General features: G+C 37.4%; 1 protein-coding gene across 5 annotated transcripts in view; it reads right to left on the reverse strand.

Moving 5' to 3' along the window:
• The window catches only part of Cntn4 (contactin 4), a 998986-nt gene that overhangs the window by 238143 nt on the left and 742290 nt on the right, over window positions 1-18553 (reverse strand). The window lies entirely within an intron of this gene.

An 18553-nucleotide genomic window follows, 5' to 3' on the forward strand; every position in this document is an offset into this window, starting at 1 on the left:
AGAATCCATTTATATTGTGATTATCAATTTCTCTTGGAATGGAATGGGGATGCGGTAGGGCACATGAAGTAGGATGACCAGAGCGCTGTTTAAAGACACATGTGTGCAGCCAAAAAAAAAGAACTTTTAAAGCTAGGATTAGGGAAGATTAATTTTAGTCCTACCTACTTCGCTCCTTTAACAACCCTAACAAGCCTGCTCATTGTCATTCAGATCGTTCTGTAGAGCTGCCTGAGAGCTTATGTATTTTAAGCTCAATGGATCTACTCTGAGATGCAAACTGGGGAGGTTATATGTAGTGCTTGACAGTGGAGTGACTTCTGTTAGGCTTCTTCAGCGAAGCCTCTCTTGGCAGGAAAAGAGAGAACAGCCCACTGTAGCACGCTGAGGCCTGACCCTCTGCATTTAATTGACACTTGATTCTCCACTGCTCATGAGCTCTCTGGAACGTTGGTACACGTCGAGAAAATGTGCGTTAATTGCATTTTTTGCTCTTTAGGGCTGCTGCTGGCTACAGAAGGTTTTGTTGGAACTTGAAAGTTGTCCGGTGGGAAACAAATGTGGAATACTATCTCTTATAAACTCAAACATTACATACTTCAGAAGATAGATGCTTACAGCCTTTGGATCAAGTGACTGTCCTATCCACCCTTTTTGTTTCATTGGTAACAAACTTTACATTCCCCTAGTTAAGTAGGAAAAAGACAATAGAATCTCTGCCAACTAGAACTTATGTTTCCTAACCTGAACAAGAACTGGTGGCCTTAGCATTATGCACTTACCCAGACACAATTTTCTTAATCAGACTGGGCGGCTTCAACATCAGGGAATAAGGATATATATATATATATATATATATATATATATATATATATATGTGTGTGTGTGTGTGTGTGTGTGTGTGTGTGTGTGTGTGTGTGTGTGCGTGTGTGTGTGCGTGTATGTGTACGATTCGACAAAGAAAGCCAAGCTGTCTGAGAATTGCTGAGTGCTGATTTAACGTACCTCACGGAACACTCGCCCCAGAGATTCTGAACAGCTCCAGGCAGAAGCAAAGTGGACTACTGCCAATCCAGGCATTTGGAGTGATACGCTTCTCACAAGGCAAGTCTAGTATGCAGGAAATGCTTAATGTACTCAGCCAGCACCCCAGTCTCTATGTTTGGATTTTAATTTATAATTTTATTTTTATGTTTTTAATTTAAGATATGGTCAGAAATTTAACAGTTTTGGTGGGAGAAGGATGATTGTTTTGAGTTATTTGTACTTCTGAAATTCCTCCCCTCCATGTATGTATGTATACTTTACAACCTAACAATAGCCTCTCCTCCCTTCTTTCCTCTCACTCCCTTCTCCCACCTCTCCTCCACCCCCTAGAATTGCTGAGGAATGCCATATTTACTTAATATTTCTGGGATTTTTTTCCATCTCTAAGATGGATTCTAAGTGTTTGTAAAGTATTTAAAATATTGCCTGACATGTCTACAGAGTGTTCCTAACATTCACATGTGACATCATTGCTTTTTTTGCTGTTTTTGTCAAGTTCAGATGCCAGCATTAATCTAGTTTCATATGATAAGCCTCTGACTTGCCTGTTTCATCTTGCCTTTGCTCTGACACAAATTATCTGGCAAAAGAATTACTCTAAAATATGAACTATAAAAATGTATTTCCTACAACTCTGGGAAGAAGTAAATCCTCGACAACTTTCTGTTCCTTTTAAGATAATTGGTCTACTCCCATTTTCCTGGTTCAGTCTCAATAGATTGTTCACTTTATCCAGGCTTTCAAATGGTCATCGGATTTTTTGTAGCTGTATTTTTTTCTTTTAGATTTACAGTCTTTTATATGAAATTGCATGTTGTTTTTTATTCTGATGCTGTGAGTTGGTATGTCTCTTGTGTTCTGGATTTTATTTTCAAATTTTCCCTATCTTTCTCAATCTGGACCATTGTATGTGTACTGTTTATAAGTTTGAAAAATTTGTTTTTTATTTTCTTTTGTGTCACGTCTCTTGGGGTTGTGATTTTGTAAAAACTTTATTAGGGAAATATTCATTACAGGTTTTGATTTCTTGAGACTCTATCCTGGGATCACAGCTACTTGTATACTCTTGACCAAAGACTGGTTTTCCTCTATTCAGGGAATGTCATCCTCTTGTATGGAGATCAGCTTCAGGAAGGACCAAAGGGATACAAATGAGGCTCCTAGGGATGAAGTGACACCTGAATAGCAAGCCAGATTAGCTTCAGCTGAATCAACACTGAGGATCACTGGGGTGGCACATTCACAACCACATCTGCTCTCTCATCCTTCTAGCAGAGGCTGAGTCAACTCAGAATACACATCTCATACATTCTGCAAGAATTAATAAACCCGTTCTCATTTGTGTCATGTTTGAAACATTTTGTTCTTTGACACCTTAGATAATAAAAAGTGCAGTTGAAATTTACACAGGTTGGTTCTTATGAGATTTGTTGTGCTATTCTTCTATAAAACTCATCTATAACTAGTTGTTAATTACATTATGGAAAAACTCATCCTTATCAAATATGATTTTAATTTTGTTCAGTTTTTATTTTAATATGGAACCAACTGCTGTAAGAATTACAGAGGCAGTAGAAAAGGAAGTGGCTAAACAGGGCTGGGGTTGTACTTGGTTGTAGCCTAGAATGAGCAGCATCCCAGCTTCAATTCCCAACATTATAAAACAACAACAACAAAGAATCCAAATCCATATTCATTACATTAAAAGGGCAATCTTATAGCAATATTAAAATTCTTCATATCTTTTACTTTTTTTTACTTGATTAACCAAATTAAATAACAAGTATGCTATAGAAATGAATTTTTGTATATCTAAATTAGTAGTTTTATCTTTGAGACCCTATATTCAAAATAATGGAAAAAGAATGTCATCATGGGGATTAGAGTTTTGGCATGAAATTACCTTTTCATAATTAAATGCTTTATACATGAGGGATATACTTGCAATTTTATCATTTCCTATTTTAATTTGTTGTCAATAGAATATGTAATTTATACCTTCATCTTTTGGTTAGAACACACATATACCCAACTCTGAGCTTGGTATGTTTAAATAGAAATTAAATGCTTAACAATTTTGTAATAAGGTATATAGTGGTGTGCCTTACTAATTTTCTGTATAGTTTTTCATATGTCTTGTTTTGTTCATCTTTATTTTCCTCTGGTTAGAATATGCCTGTTGCTCTTTTTTTTTTTAATGGTTCTGGCACTTGTACTCAGGGCCTTGTGCATGCCAGGTGGGAATTCTAACACTGGACTACATCTGTAGTCCATTACTTAACTAATTTTACTGCTTTGTAAAGGTGAAAGACATATCTGTTTATATTTTTCCATTTTCCTGGATCTTTTTCCTACTTATTAAATTAATGTTAATACTGTTTCACTCTCACTAAAAAAGAAACCACTGACTGACTATTCTACTACTGAAAGCAGGGACAAACTGCAGTGGAATGTTAAATAGATCAAGGCATTAAATAACAGGGTACCATACATATATGCTGACTGTATGCCTTTATCAATTACTTTGATTACACATAAATTGGAACTTTATTCCCCCATTTCCATACTTACGAAGTTTCTGATCATTATACTTTCATACTGAATTCTGTATTAAAAACTTATCTAGTAAGTCATGCTTATCACTAATTCAATTTTCTGTAATGTTCATTTGACTTTTTTACTGACTCTGCATTTCAGACTTTAATTCTTTCTAATCTTTGCCAGCTCCTTTAAGTCTCACTCTCTATTGCAGGCAACGCAATTAGCATCCTTGTTTCACAGAATCCCCATTGTCGTTTTTGTGTTTGGTTGAATATACCAGGAATGAATCTTTTGGTCATCTTGTGTTTGCTGGTAGCACCCTCTAACATGCACTTCTTGGTTTTGTTTTGTATCTTTAGCCAATATCTCATATTTCCTTTTTTTTTTTTAGTATAGAATACCTCCCAAAGTCACCATAAACTTCAACTCTTTATGAACACATTTTATAAGTTCTAACTAGGTCTTTGGTTTTCCAACCATCAATGCACATGCCCTGTTCTTTCTTCAAAGTGGCTTGTCAGACTCCCTTTGTTAGATCCTAGGTTTGAAATTGTTCAATGGCTCTTTTCTGTTTCTGAATTACTATTGATTGGCTATTAGTGATTTTGTAAGATTATGAGAAGCCATACTAGGATTTTCTATTGCTGTGGGGACCCACGAATGTGAGCATGTTCTATCTTGACTGGAGGTCAGAGAGTTTGAGCTTATGCTTGCTCTTTCAAAGTTGTTGAACAGGTCTGTCTACACAGCCTGACTCAGTGTGTGGTTACTAGGTGTTTTGGACATTAAGATGGCCCATAGAGGTGGATCTGCTCCACCCTGACCACAGGTCAGAGAATTCAAGCATACACTTGTTCCTTCATTTAAAATAGGAGGTTTGATATAGGGGGTGGTTGCCTACAGGATACTTGGTCTAGGGTGTATTTGTTGCATATTCCTGCCCAAAACATCAAATGCTTTATTCAGAAAATAATGGCTTAATGTCTCAAGTATTGAAACAAATAACTGTTCTTATTGTCATGTTAAAGCAGTCTTTTACTTTCCTCCCTTTTTTATTGGGGTATAAAAGTGTTTAAAAATAAACACAGGCAAATTCAGTATTCAGTATACACTGAGTTGCCCTCCTGGAACTATCCTGTATCTCGGTATTTCTTTCATAACTCTTCCTCCTATCTTACATTTCTAATCCACATGCCTTTATTTTGAAACAAAGGAACACAGCATGCCTGGACCATGGCAGAAATCACCACCAGTGTGGCTTAAAATATACTGTTCCCTAACTTTCATTCAGAGCAAACCACAACATATATCCTTGAGTCCTTGAGTCCCGTGCTAATATCCTATGTTAGCTTCTAAAAATGGTTGCTATCTGTAATTGTGTGTGTGTGTGTGTGTGTGTGTGTGTGTGTGTGTATGAGAGAGAGAGAGAGAGAGAGAGAGAGAGAGAGAGAGAGAGAGAGAGAGAGTAAGAGAGAGTTTAGGTGTTGTAGAGGCTAGAAGACATTGAACTCCTTAGAACTGGTGCTATAGGTGTGTGTGAGCTGCCTGAGCTGGGTGCTGGGAACCAAACATGGGTTTTCTGAAAGAGCAGCACATGCTCTTCCTCATGGGGTCATCCTCGCAGTCCTCAGGGTTAACCTCTTTGTGGCAGTCCACCTACTCAAGCCTTACACACTGTTTTTCATTTATTCTTTTCCCTTCTACTTCTTAAACTTCCGATTTAAACTTTATAAGTCTTACAGGAATCACTGCCACTCTAGTATCCATTGTATCTTCCTATTTCCTAACAGTTTCTGAACCCTGTTCCCTCCCTTTTCCCACTGACAACCAAGAACAAATATCTGAATATGAGTCTTTGATGAACTTCATATATAACAAAGCATGAGGGGCCCTTCTATGTTGTTGAGTTTTGTAATGTGCCACGACTTCTTTATGTCTGGTATCTGATGGGTTCTGCTAACGTCTCGTATTTTAACTCAGTAAGGAACTCTAATCTCTTCATCTTTGAACTTCTAATTTATATGCTCCGTCACATCCCATTGGAACCGAAATAAGCCAAAGCTTTACATTTGAAAGAAATTTCAGCTGCACACCTAGGAATGACTTATAGGTTTCATAACTGCCTATATTTGTAATAAGTTGGAACCACAAAAAGAAGAAAGATGATACTTAAATGACCTACATTTTAGCAATACCAAGTGGTTACAGCTGAAGTAGGGTGGTATTTCCTAGGATTTCCCTGGAGGTTGAGTTGGCATGAAGGAATGAAATAGAATGTGCATTCCAAATTGCTTCAGAAGGTACAGATTCTTTCAGGTATTTTCTTTATTTAAAACAATATTTTATGTGTACGGTTGTCTTGCCTGCTGGCATGTAGGTATACATAATATGTGCATGCCTGGTGCCTATGGAGAGTATAAAACTAAAGTTATGCGTGATAGGAAACCTCCATGTGGGTACTGGGAATTGAACCCAGATCCTCTGCAAAAGCATCAAGTGCTATTAAGTGTGGAACCATCTCCTCAGCCTCTTACAGATATTGTTAAAATGCTCATCTGTAGCCGTACCAACCAGACTAGGCCTGATTGCATGTAAAACACTACATTATCAACTGTAACTACCTCCCCAGCTGTGCCTGCCATATGGATTTATGAGTTCCTGTGGAGTATTATTATGACATATCCCCTTTTCCAGGGGTTCGTTTTGACAGTGAAGATTGTAATGATGTGTTAACCTGCGACTAACTAATGTGAGGGAAATAGGATATGTTACAGTGAGAGAAGGGAGGAGTTTCCTTGGCTCAGTGTGAAGTGGCTACCTGTTGTTTTGTGAATAGTCAGTATCTATCTAAGATGTCATGATTATTCTGCAAATCAGGCTCTTAGTGAAACTCCTGAAATAGTTTATAATGCCAGGAGCGTTGTTCCCTTTATAACCACTGCACTTTATTTGGAATCTTTTATTCATTCTACATATAGATAAATGTCAAGATCCCAAACCAAAATGGTTAACTCAAATCAGCTAAGTTTGCAGCCTACTGTGTTGGCACGTCCATAGTCTCTAACTCAGAAGGCCAAAGCAAAAAGACTGCTAATTGAAGGTCAGCCAAGGATACATATTGCGGCCTTGTCACACATTATGTTTGTCATTGATATGTAGCTAATTAATTAAATAATTTTTGGAAGCAAGTATTCAGACACTATATAATATAATAAGGCTTTATACTAGAATTAACATTTGCTGTCAATCTAGTGTCTTATATATGATTATTAAAGTCACTTGCTCAAAATGATAGTTTTTTAGTTTTAAGTTTGTAAACAATAATCGTTTTCTTCCCAGACTCCTGAAAACTAACACAAGGAAGTTTTAAACATCCCCAAAAAAATAGTGATATTTATGTGTGAAAATGCCACATTGAAATCTATTTCTTTGTTTGCTAACCAAAATTTAATAATGAAGAAAATTGGCTAACTTCTTATTTGTGCCTCAGATTCACAACTTAAAAACTTTCGACTATGGATAACACTTAATCTTTGAGCGCTTACACAGAGACTATTTCTAAATGTCTATAACCCAGCTAACAATTGCTCATTGTCCTGTGAAATTCCCTGTGACATCGTGATACAGTGGCCTGACAATACCAGTGTATTGCAGAAAACCTGACCAAAGAACTGCTCATTTCTTTGGTTCTTTTCTTTTCTTTTCTTTTCTTTTCTTTTCTTTTCTTTTCTTTTCTTTTCTTTTTTTCCAGCAGAGAGTCCCAGGGTCTATTTGCAGCAAGCATTAAAACAAGAATGGTTCCCACAGATCCTGCAGTGAATGTGTGCTGGTTATTTAGAGATGCTCAGTCAGGTTCGTGCTGTTGAAAGATCAGTGTTGATCATTTGCTCTGTTCTTGCTGGCTCATCCCTGGTAACACTCTACTGGAAACAGAGTATGTTTTCACAGTTCCAGATTCTTCATGTCCCAACTAGCACCTGTGCTTCAAAACAGCATCATCCCTCGCTCCTTTCTAGGGCGAGAAGCTCCACATAAGAAACCTTGGTGTGCAGTAGAATTTCATGAACTGATCAGTCTACTGGTTCTTCAGCCTTATGGTTAAATTTTTATTTTTAGATTGCCATTTTTTCTATGTTCGTGTGTTTGGTCTTTTTCTAATTTATCAGTGGGGTTTCTAGTTCTACAAATAAAACTGGAACTAATATTTTTCTTCCTTTTTTGGTGGGAGTTATGTCTAAAAAAAACAGAGGCATTCCTAACTTTACATTAAATATATATTCACAAACATTTTAAACATGCCTATAATGAAAATATAAAGTAATTGTCAAGGAATGAAAGTGGGTAATTGAAGCAATCATTAATTATATAGAATCCCTGTTTTCTTTCTAATAAAAGAAATGGAAATCATTTACATAAAACAAAGAAAGAACAAAAAGTTAGAAAAAAATTTCTGAAATTTATTTCTGCAACTTTTAAAGGAAATGGCCCTCTAAGACTGGTGAACAAAACTGTATTGATTTAATAGCTATTGATATAGGTACATGAGTTGGTTTCTAAGTGTTATAGCCTGACACTTGCTATAACCACCCAGGGATCTTACACCTTTCTCTTATCAGAGAGAAAAAAGCAGAAAGAGGGTCCAAAGTATTAAGCTATAATTCTTGGACATCTCTTAGAAATCAGGTTAACAAGTTAATAAAGAAATGGGAGGCTCAGCTCTTTAAGATCTAGAATTAATTAGTCTATGGCAATTTGTTACATTGAAAATTTTTTCTAGTATTGTGTAAACAGCCGTTGATATCTAGGTACTCAAAAGTATCTTCATGAAACATTCAAGTTGTATCAGAAAGTGTTGCCAGAAAAATCCAAAAAGAGTGTTTGAGTAGCATCCCAGAACACAAGGTACCAGCTTTAGAGACAACTGACAGCGGGGTCATTCATCTCATTGGTTTGTCCTTTCCTTTCCTTTCCTTTCCTTTCCTTTCCTTTCCTTTCCTTTCCTTTCCTTTCCTTTCCTTTCCTTTCCTTTCCTTTCCTTTCCTGTCCTGTCCTGTCCTGTCCTGTCCTGTCCTGTCCTGTCCTGTCCTGTCCTGTCCTTTCCTTTCCTTTCCTTTCCTTTCCTTTCCTTTCCTTTCCTTTCCTTCCCTTCCCTTCCCTTCCCTTCCCTTCCCTTCCCTTCCTTTCCTTCTCTCCTCCCCTCCCCTCCCCCTTCCCCTCCTCTCCCCTCTGCTCCTTCCTTTCTTTTGTTCTTTTTTTCTTTCTTCCAAAAGGAAGAAGTAAGGTGCTCTTCTAGACCTGTAAGAGCTCTGTTCTTCCCCACTTTTTTTTTTGTTGCTGTTGTTGACTCCCTGTTGAGTGACACAATCTCATACCCGAGAAGAGCAGAGCTTGCAAATGAGGGACAGATACTCCTAGTGGTCTATTTTTCTGAATAGGAAACATTCTACCATGTCATTTGGGCCACATGACATATATAACAAGTAAGATCCCGCCCCCAAGAAACATAGTTTTTATTTTCTTTTTCTTCTATTCAATGACAAGGTGAAAGCAGAGACTTAATGAGAACAGAAGAGCATGTATTTGCAAACCGTTCAAATTTAACAGACCCTGATTAAATCTCTAACATTCTATGGTCTCTCGAATTGCTAAACTAACAGAAGAAAGGTTGGAATTGGAGATCTTATTTCAAATAAAGGAGCACAAATTCATATTGTTGATATAAACACACCAGACTCTAGAAACATCAAATGAGATTTCCTTGTGTCTTTCTTATGACTGATGCTCATCTATCACTAAATGTTTATGCCACTGAATTGGACACATTTCTCTTTAAAAGGATATGTAAGGTTTTCTTGATAAGAACAAGAAATGAGGATAGGATACATATTTCTAAGGGATTATGCTGTAAACATCGGTTTTACCCAGGCTTGACTGATCTTCTATCTCCTTAAGGAATGGCACTGTAGTAGTACTGCAATACCATGCCTAGGGTTCTGAGTCAACATGAAGAACCTACTCTTTGTCCAAGATGAAAGAGCCTTTTTGGGACCATTCATCTCCAATGACTCTACCTTAACTTACTGGCCAGCTTTGGTTTTAACCTTTTTTCAGGAGTTAAGCCAGCTCTCAAGGAAATCACTTTTCAGGTGACATGAAACAGAGATTAAAAAGAGCTGCCTTTGAGGGTGGACAAGCAACAAATGGTCGTGATTTTAAGGTCATTATTTAAACACTTGTAATGTTTTCAAAACTGACAATGTATAAGTACATTGCCCTTCACACACACACACACACACACACACACACATGTACACACACAGGCACACACACAGGCACACACTCATATTCACACTGAATGAGACAAAGTAGATTGTGGAGCCTTCCTATATTCTAACCTATATACTCATTTTGACTTTGATTCCATTATGAACAGAAAAAGAATGTAACTTAACACTGTTTGGCTTCCTTACAGCTTTCATAACATTAACTATTAGCATTATGATCATTTAAAAATCTTCTCACATTTTACTTAATTTAAAATTTTATAAAAAATAAATGGAAAATATTCTTTAATTTATTTAAAAATAATTCATCATTATTGAAAATATTTTGCATTATTTAAAATATCCCCGAAACTGATGATCTGTCAATGGCAAATCAAACTGCCTGTCATATGCAAAGAGTTAAGTGTAATTGCTGGTAAAACACATATACACACACAGGTACATACACACAATCTTGGCTCCTCATAGGTCCACACAATGCCTTTCTTTCCCCCCAAGGAAATGAAACATAATTTAGATATAGTGAATACAAAATATAAACATAACAAAGTACACTGACCTTAACCCTCCTGACAACTAACTATGTGGCAGAGTATAACTCAACTGTTATTTTGAGTCTGAGAGAGCAACATTCAAACATAAAAGAAATGGCTAAATCAGCATTTTAATAAAGTTACAACAGAGCAAACCACTTTGTTAATAATAGATGTGAATCCTAGATAAATCACTCAGGAGATTTAGCTGAAAAGTTTATGTCTGCTTATAAGTTGCTTCATAAGGGTAAGTCAAGAATCATATGTATTTTTAAAAAGTAGCTTATTGATTTTATGCTTAAGCAAATAAAAATGACAAAGTTAATAAAATTGTGTCGCTAAGTTTTAGTAATATGAATTAATACTATGTTTTTGTATCTCTCTATTCATTAATGTTTAAGTTTATAGGTCAAACGTGAATTCGATTCTGCTGGCTAAATACTATACAATGAACTGAGAGCCATGCTTCAAAGCAAGTTATGGGAAAAAATAGAGCCTACAAGTTGACTGAAAGAAAGGAAACAAAATAAGGTGGAAATAGAAGAATTGCACTCTGAGAAGTTTAGTCAGTTGTTCAAATCACAGGGCATCAAATCCAAGATTCATTTAGGTTTATGTTAATGTGTGATAATTATTTGGTAAGCAAGGATCAGTAAGTCGATACCTTAGGTATAAATAATACTACAATCAAAAGACAGGGTATTATGGTTCAGGTTCTAGAATGAAACTTAATTGGGATCTAGGGTAGGGAGATGGATCAATAGCTGAGAGATCTTGTTGCCCAAGGATGACCTTTTTCAGAATTTTGGCCTCTATATAAAAAGCTTGGGCGTGGTCGTGCATGTGCCTATAACCCAAGTGCTATTGGTGACAAAAACAGGAGGGTCATTTCAGTTTGTTTGCCATCAACCTAGCTTCAATCAGTGAGAGACCCTGTCTCAAAGGAATAAGGCAAAAAATGATGAGACAGGATACCCATGTTTTCCCATTACCTTCACACTTGCACATGTACACGAAAGTCACACACACACACACACACACACACACACACACACAAAATTAGATGTAAACAGTTGTACATCACTAGGTAAGACATGAAGACAAGAGGGAATCTGTAAATAGTAAAATGAAATGGGTTGATAATTGAAGCAAATAAAGCTGTACTTGATAATCAAAAGTTATATAGAATTGCCAAGTCATAGAATCAGGCATGAGGAAGGCAGCAGGAATGAAGTATAACGTGGAGTGTTGGGCAGCTTGACTACAGTCTTTGTGGTTATTCTGGGTTCGGAGGATATTACATTTTAGCACAGTAAGATTACTCCTGGCTCAGAAACATGTCAGCCTAGCTTGAACTGAGCACATAACTGGATGAATCTAATCCTGGGGATGCTGTATTAGTGCTGAAAGCTGAGTAGGCATGAGAGGATAGTAACAGAAGCTAAAATGAGGAAATACAGCTCAGAGAAATTACATAATCAGCCTAAGACCACAGTAGGGCAATAGCAGAGAGCTAGGGCTAAAACATGGGTGGCCTACTTTTCCATCTTTATTCTGTCCTTCGGTGATTACAGAATAGTCCATTTGAAATAGCCACAGTGTGGGAAGGCATGCTGATTCTTTTAGAGCTCTGAGTATAATTCATGTGAATATGTCCAGATCAAGGAGAACTGACAGAATTCCTAGAGAGGCTTATATTAGAAAGGTTTTCCTGGGTCAGGTGTTACTTTTATAATATACAGACATCAGTTTTCCAGCCTGACTGTGTATTAGATCATGTATGGGACTTTAAAATTTACCCAGCATACCAGAGAGGATCTGTGTCGCCAAGAAATTTGGATTTAAATAACTTGGGCTGGAGCCCTATGATTCCTGGCATGGACAGAAGTACATATATTTTCACTTTCCCATTTGTAGAAATACGATGTGTCCTAGTCTACAGTAACCCTGGCATTGACCACTGTGTGCCCCCCACATAATTTTATAACTTTAGCCTCAGGCTTACACAGGAATCACTTTACCCATTGACTCACCTGTCCAACTCTAAATACATTTTTCATTTGAAGAATATCAGCACTTATATTTGGATGACACTGAATCAAAGGATTCCATCCCAGCAAGGCTGGCCCTACAATGGTTTTGTAGAGCGGGATCAAAGTGACATGATCTCAAATCTAGTGCTGCCTTAGAGTCAACTCCAGTTTTGTACAAGTACAATATTGGGGGGATTTGACCCCTGTTTAGAGCCATACTAAATTTTCTAGGTTATTCTAAAGCCAGCTGTCTATGCTTGGCCAGAGAGGTAAAGGATGTGTAGGAACCAGAGAAGCAGCTCTGGGTTGCTCACACTTCAGTGTGCATATGAACAGTAGGGGACCTCATTAAGCGCAAGATCTGGTTCAACTGGCCCTGTGTGGGATTTGAGACTTTGCCCTTATTATAAATTCCCAGGTGAGATCACTGTTGCTTTTGAGTAGCAAGGACCTTGGTCTCATAAAAAAAAAGACTCAAATCTCCCTCAACAAATAGTTGATGGATTTCAATGATGAATAATCTGGGGACTTAATTACATCAAAAGAAACATCACAAAATACCTCATTTTAATCCTATTTAACGAGAGCCTGGCTAAAGGTCATGAATTTCTGGTGCCAAATGACACAGGGGGTGGCAAAATTAAAGGGTACATTCAGAATTCAGTGATGTCTGTTTCTAATACAAAAAAGCACCTAAGAACAACCAGAATCCATCAGACTCTTCCTTTCTGTCTCTGTGCCCCCATTTAGTTGTAAAAATCCATGTGATGACTTACATATAAATTCATATATTTATATAAAGTTAGAAACACATATATGTATATATTGAGATGATGATACTACCACACTGACAGAACAGTAAAATCATATGCTTCTCAAGACATATTTTCTCCAGCTCATTTCTGTGCTACTCTGACAATGCACACTTTCTGAAACAGGATGAGCAGCATCCCTTAGAGTGGCTTTCATGGCATTACTGAGTACCCCACTGGTACAGTAAGAGGCTGAGTCATTTCCTTCGCCCTGCGTGATATGTTACAGTTGAAACTAGGATACCATATGCTAAGTCTAAAATGCTCAGTAGGTCCAGTAGCTTTTGGTGATTCTGCCAGCTTTTAGGTAGTATCCAGGCTGCAAAAAAGCATGAGAAAATTCTAACTACAGTCTGCATTGGAGATTTCTGAATAGAGGGGAGATTTCATCCGATAATCATTAACTGTACTGGACAAAACAGATAGATGTCTGACATGCTCTCTTACAACCTTTAAGATCCTCTTTCTTGTTTTCTTGAAAATTTCCAGCCTGCGTCTGTCTTGCTCACAGTGTTACTGTGTGCATGGCTTTAATAGAGCCTATAATGAGAATATTTATTTTCTTGTCTTTCACCATCAAGACTGTCAAGAATGTCAGAGCAGCTCAAGGAAGTAGATTTCCGAGATGCTGACTGCTGCCAATGGAGACAGGCACATTTCAGAAGTCTATGGCAATTTTTAATAACATTCTCTGTGGGAAGAGGGAAGGAGTTAGGCACCTCATCATCAGCCTCCTCCCTTCATCATACTGTGTCTTTCTTAGTGCTATCATTACACCAGGGAAGAGAGTTACTTTGAAAATATACCTCTAAGATGAATTGTCAGAGTCAATGTCATGTGACAGAAGCTTAATACTGTGAAGATGCTCATGAAAGAAATTAGAAAAACTCCCATCTTTATTTTAATCGGATTTTGTATTCAGAAGTGCAAATTCAAACAAATTTCACCCGAATCAAAACACAGTTCTATGGTTAACTGGTTTCCTTCATGAAGGACAGACCTTCAATAATGCAAATACACTTAATAAAGACATTCATTAGCATTTATTGAACTGCAATTATGGAATAATGCCACTAAAAGGGACCTGAGAGATCTGTTGTAAGTTCTTCCCTTATAAGACAGGAAGAGTGATGCCTAGAAATATCAAAATATTTGCACAATTTAAAAGGATGATTTGAATCAGAACCAAGAACAATCCTCGTATCTGTGAGTTTAGTGCTTCTGTTCCAAAAGCACACACCTCAGTAACCCTAGGAATCACACATCCCTGGCAGACTTCACTGCTTGTTTTCCTTCCCTGCTGCTTTATAAGCAAGGTGATTGTGCTCTGACTGCAAGCTTTCTAGGTATCTCACTAATTGTTTTGTTTTGTTTTCCTCTTGGAAACACTAAGTGTGACATGAGATTAAAAAGGAAGTTGCAGAGGTAAGGACATGGCTCCATCGGTAAATTGGCCATCAAACAAGCTTAAGAATCTTGAGTGTGAGCTCCAGAAACAAACTAAGAAATTCCTGTGATGGTGTGTACTGTCATTTCACTGCTCAGGAGGCAAAGACAGGTGGATGTCTGAGGCTTATTAACCAGTGAACCCAGCTTTCATGAAAATCTTCAGACCTAAGAGAAACTCTACCAAAACAAACAAACAAAAAATAATCCAACACTGTAAAGTGGGTAGCTCCTGAGGAATGCCATCCAAGGTTGACCTCTGACCTTATAGACACCACACATGCACATTGCCTATCACGCACATACAAAGGAAGTTACAATCTTGAATACAAGAAGGTAGTTTTAAACAGGAAGTTTAAAAGTTTGCCCTTTCAATCATGAATGCCAAACAGAAAATTTATGTGATTGTGTGATGTGTGGTTTCCCTCTATATACTGTGAATACCATTGGTAAATAAAGATACTGGCTTGGCCTGTTGATAGGGCAGGGTAGAGCTAGGTGGGGAAAATTAAACTGAATGCTGTGAGAAAGTAGGTGGAGTCAAGGAGAAGCCATGGAGCTGCTGCTGGAGACAGATATGTGAAAACCTTGCTGGTAGGCCACAAACATTATGGTAAAATATAAAATAATGAAAATGGATTAAATTAAGATGTAAAAGCTAGCCAATAAGAAGTTAGAACTAATAGACCAAACAGTGATTTAATTAATACAGTTTCTATGTGGTTATTTTGGGAGTCTGGGCAGGTGGGAAATGCACAAGTGGCCTCCTACAACAAATTGGCATTCCAATGTGTGCTAGCTAAATCCACGTAAAACCTGAGAGGGCTTGGAAAGGAATTCTAGGCACTAAAAAACAAAGATTAGCTGCATTTTTTTTTCTGCTGGCAGCGTACTGCAGCTCCCTTAAGAGAGGTTTTCCTGATTCAGTGGTAGCAGAAAAAAAGCTGAGCCCTTTTGACATGGTGGCTTTCTGGGCCATGCTGCCAGCTCTAACTCTGGAATTTTGAGGAGGCTGAGTATTTAAATGGGGTTTGTGAGCAAAGTGCTGCAACTTGCTTAATGGCAACATAGTCCCACTGTGTGTCTGAAAATGAGGCTGTGAGCATGACTCACGCTAAACAGACCTCTGACCCACCATGTTGGGATGGGTGGAGTCAAAAGGCAAGGCAGCTGTAGAAGCACTTAGCATGTTAAGAAGCAGTACTGGTCAGAAAATAATTACAGATACACAATAAGGACAGATTCAGACATAAAATACCTCTAAATGAGACACAGTGAGTTTAAAAAATATACATAGGCTTGGAAGAGAGAGAATAAAAAGAGTATAGAGAGTCATAAAAAGAAGTAAATGGTTAGACAAAAATAAACAGTACTTAAAGAGACAGAGTACAGTAATAGATTAAAGGAGTAAAGATAATGAAATAAATATTAAAAAGTAATAAAGTAAAAAATAAGCCACATAAAGGAAAATACACAGAGAGTCTGGATTGTGTACATTATTGTGTTTTTGAAATTTTTGACTGCAGAGAGACATTTGATTCTGGGGACTACTAAGATAAACCAACACATGTTTTAAATGTTTCTTGACTTCAAAGTTTGAGTCTATGGATATGCTACTTTGGAAAACAGGTTCTACTTTTGTTTCCACAGAAGATGAGAACTTGTGGGATCATCCAGACTAATATGGTTTGATGGACCAAAATCCCCCCGAAAAGTTGTTGTGAATACCCTTAAAATACCCTACTAAAAGCAGGAAGCAGTTTGGAAAGAACTATGCACAGATTCCCAAATATTGTCTGTAAATGTTTGTTTACATTTAAAGGGGGATATGCTATAGAGATTTGCATTAGTATGGATTTTGCTAGATTGATACAAATTTTAGGTCAGTCTTGTTATATGTATATTTCTGCTCTTCATTAAGGTATTGTGTGTGCAGCTCATTTAAAAATGTAATGTATAATTAAGTAATAGAGGTTAATAGGTAGTCATTTACAATAATCAAGCTTGTAATCATGTTAGACTTTCTAGATGTATAGAGATGTATTTCAGCTGGATAGGGATTCTTTAAATGTTTCAGAGACCTTCAGAATATAGCATTTAAAATGTTTTAAGTACTTAGGACTTTTCATGACAATGAGACACATCTGCTCCTAGCAGCACATGCTACTTCAAGAGGAAGATGGGCATCGAAGAGGCTCCTTATGGAGCTGGTTAGCCATTTGGGCAAGAAACAGCTCTTTCTTGGACTGCTTGATAAACTGGACATGCAGGACCCATAGGGAAATGACTGCTGAACTGGGCTAAAGATGAGATGGTCCTTCGGGTTCCTGCTATATGAAAGAGATTGCCAGACATTCTGCAGGACACAGAAGAAAGTGACTAACAAACTGCCAATATAGGTGGAACTGTCTTTGAAATTTCCGGTTTAATGGAAAAGTCTGTAGGATACTATGGGCCTGTAGGCTGAAGATGGATGCCCCAACATTACAGAAAAGCTTTGGGTGATGGTCCAGGTAGCAAGATGTCTCTGCCAATTCTACTGTTTTGGAAGTTGCTTAAAATGTACTTCCTGTTTACTTAGGTAATATTGTATCCTTCTGCAGTCTTTGAGGAGTTAAAGAATATATAGTTATAGTTTTCCTTAGTTATGATAAAAGATAGATATAAATATTGTAACTATAATTCTTGCTTGATAGCTGTTTTTGCTATATGCAATTTTAAAAACCTTTATTTTCATTTAAACAGAAAAGGAGAGGTGATGTGGGATTCCCCTCTGTATGCTGTGAATACCGTTGGCCAATAAAGAAACAGCCTTGCCCTGTTGATAGGGCAGGGTAGAGCTAAGCAGGGAAAACTTAACTGAATGCTGTGAGAAAGAAGTCGGAGTCAAGGGGAAGCCATGGAGCTGCCACCAGAGATAGATTCACCGAAACCTTGTCGGTAGGTCATGAGCCTCGTGGTAAAATATAAAATAATGGAAAGGTTTAAATTAAGATGTAAAAGCTGGTCAAAAAGAAGTTAGGGCTAATAGGCCAAGTGCTGAATTAATTAATACAGTTTGTGTGTGTTTATTTTGGGAGAATGGGTGGCCAGGAAATGAACAAGCAGCTTCCTACTACAATTGTGGTAGTAGATACCAATCTAAATCTGAAAACCTTACTAAGTAGAGTGCTGTGGGATAGCCTTTTGTACACTGAGAAGATGCATTGCTCTCAATGTTTTAATAAAGAGCTAATGGCCAATAGCTATGAAGGAAGAGCTTAGGTGGGACTTGAACAGAGAAAAAGAGTACAGGGATAAAGAAGGGCAGAGTCACCAGGAGATGCAGTGAGAAGCAAAATGAACTTGTGTTGCTAAAAAAAAAGTACTGCCATGTTGTAGAAAGTAGATAAAAATATGGGTTAACTAAAAGCTAGTTAGTAACCAGTCTAAGCTACCAGTCAATCATTTATAATTAATAGTAAGTCTTCATGTCAATTATTGGGTCAGTGATTCTGGCAAAAATCTCAGCCTACAAAAGAGATTATTAATCTTGGAGAGAAATTATTTATTTACTTTTGTTTTACCTACACATGTGTATGTACACACATAAATATCTGGTTCCTGAGGAAGCCAAAAGAAGGTTCACATAATGCAGAACTGGAGTTACAGAGGACTATAAGCCACTTTGTGGGTGCTAGAGCATCTGAACTGCTTAACCAACTCTACAATCTCCAAGTTTATCAAGTTCATCACTGAAAATATTTGTTAAGGGGCTGAATAAAAAGCTCAGCTGTTGAGAGCACTGGCTGCTCTTGTAGGGTGTCCAGATTTAATTCCCAGCACAAACACAACAGCTCAAAACAATTTGTAACTCC

Source organism: Microtus pennsylvanicus, chromosome 8 (assembly GCF_037038515.1).
Source record: "Microtus pennsylvanicus isolate mMicPen1 chromosome 8, mMicPen1.hap1, whole genome shotgun sequence".
Taxonomy (NCBI): domain Eukaryota; kingdom Metazoa; phylum Chordata; class Mammalia; order Rodentia; family Cricetidae; genus Microtus; species Microtus pennsylvanicus.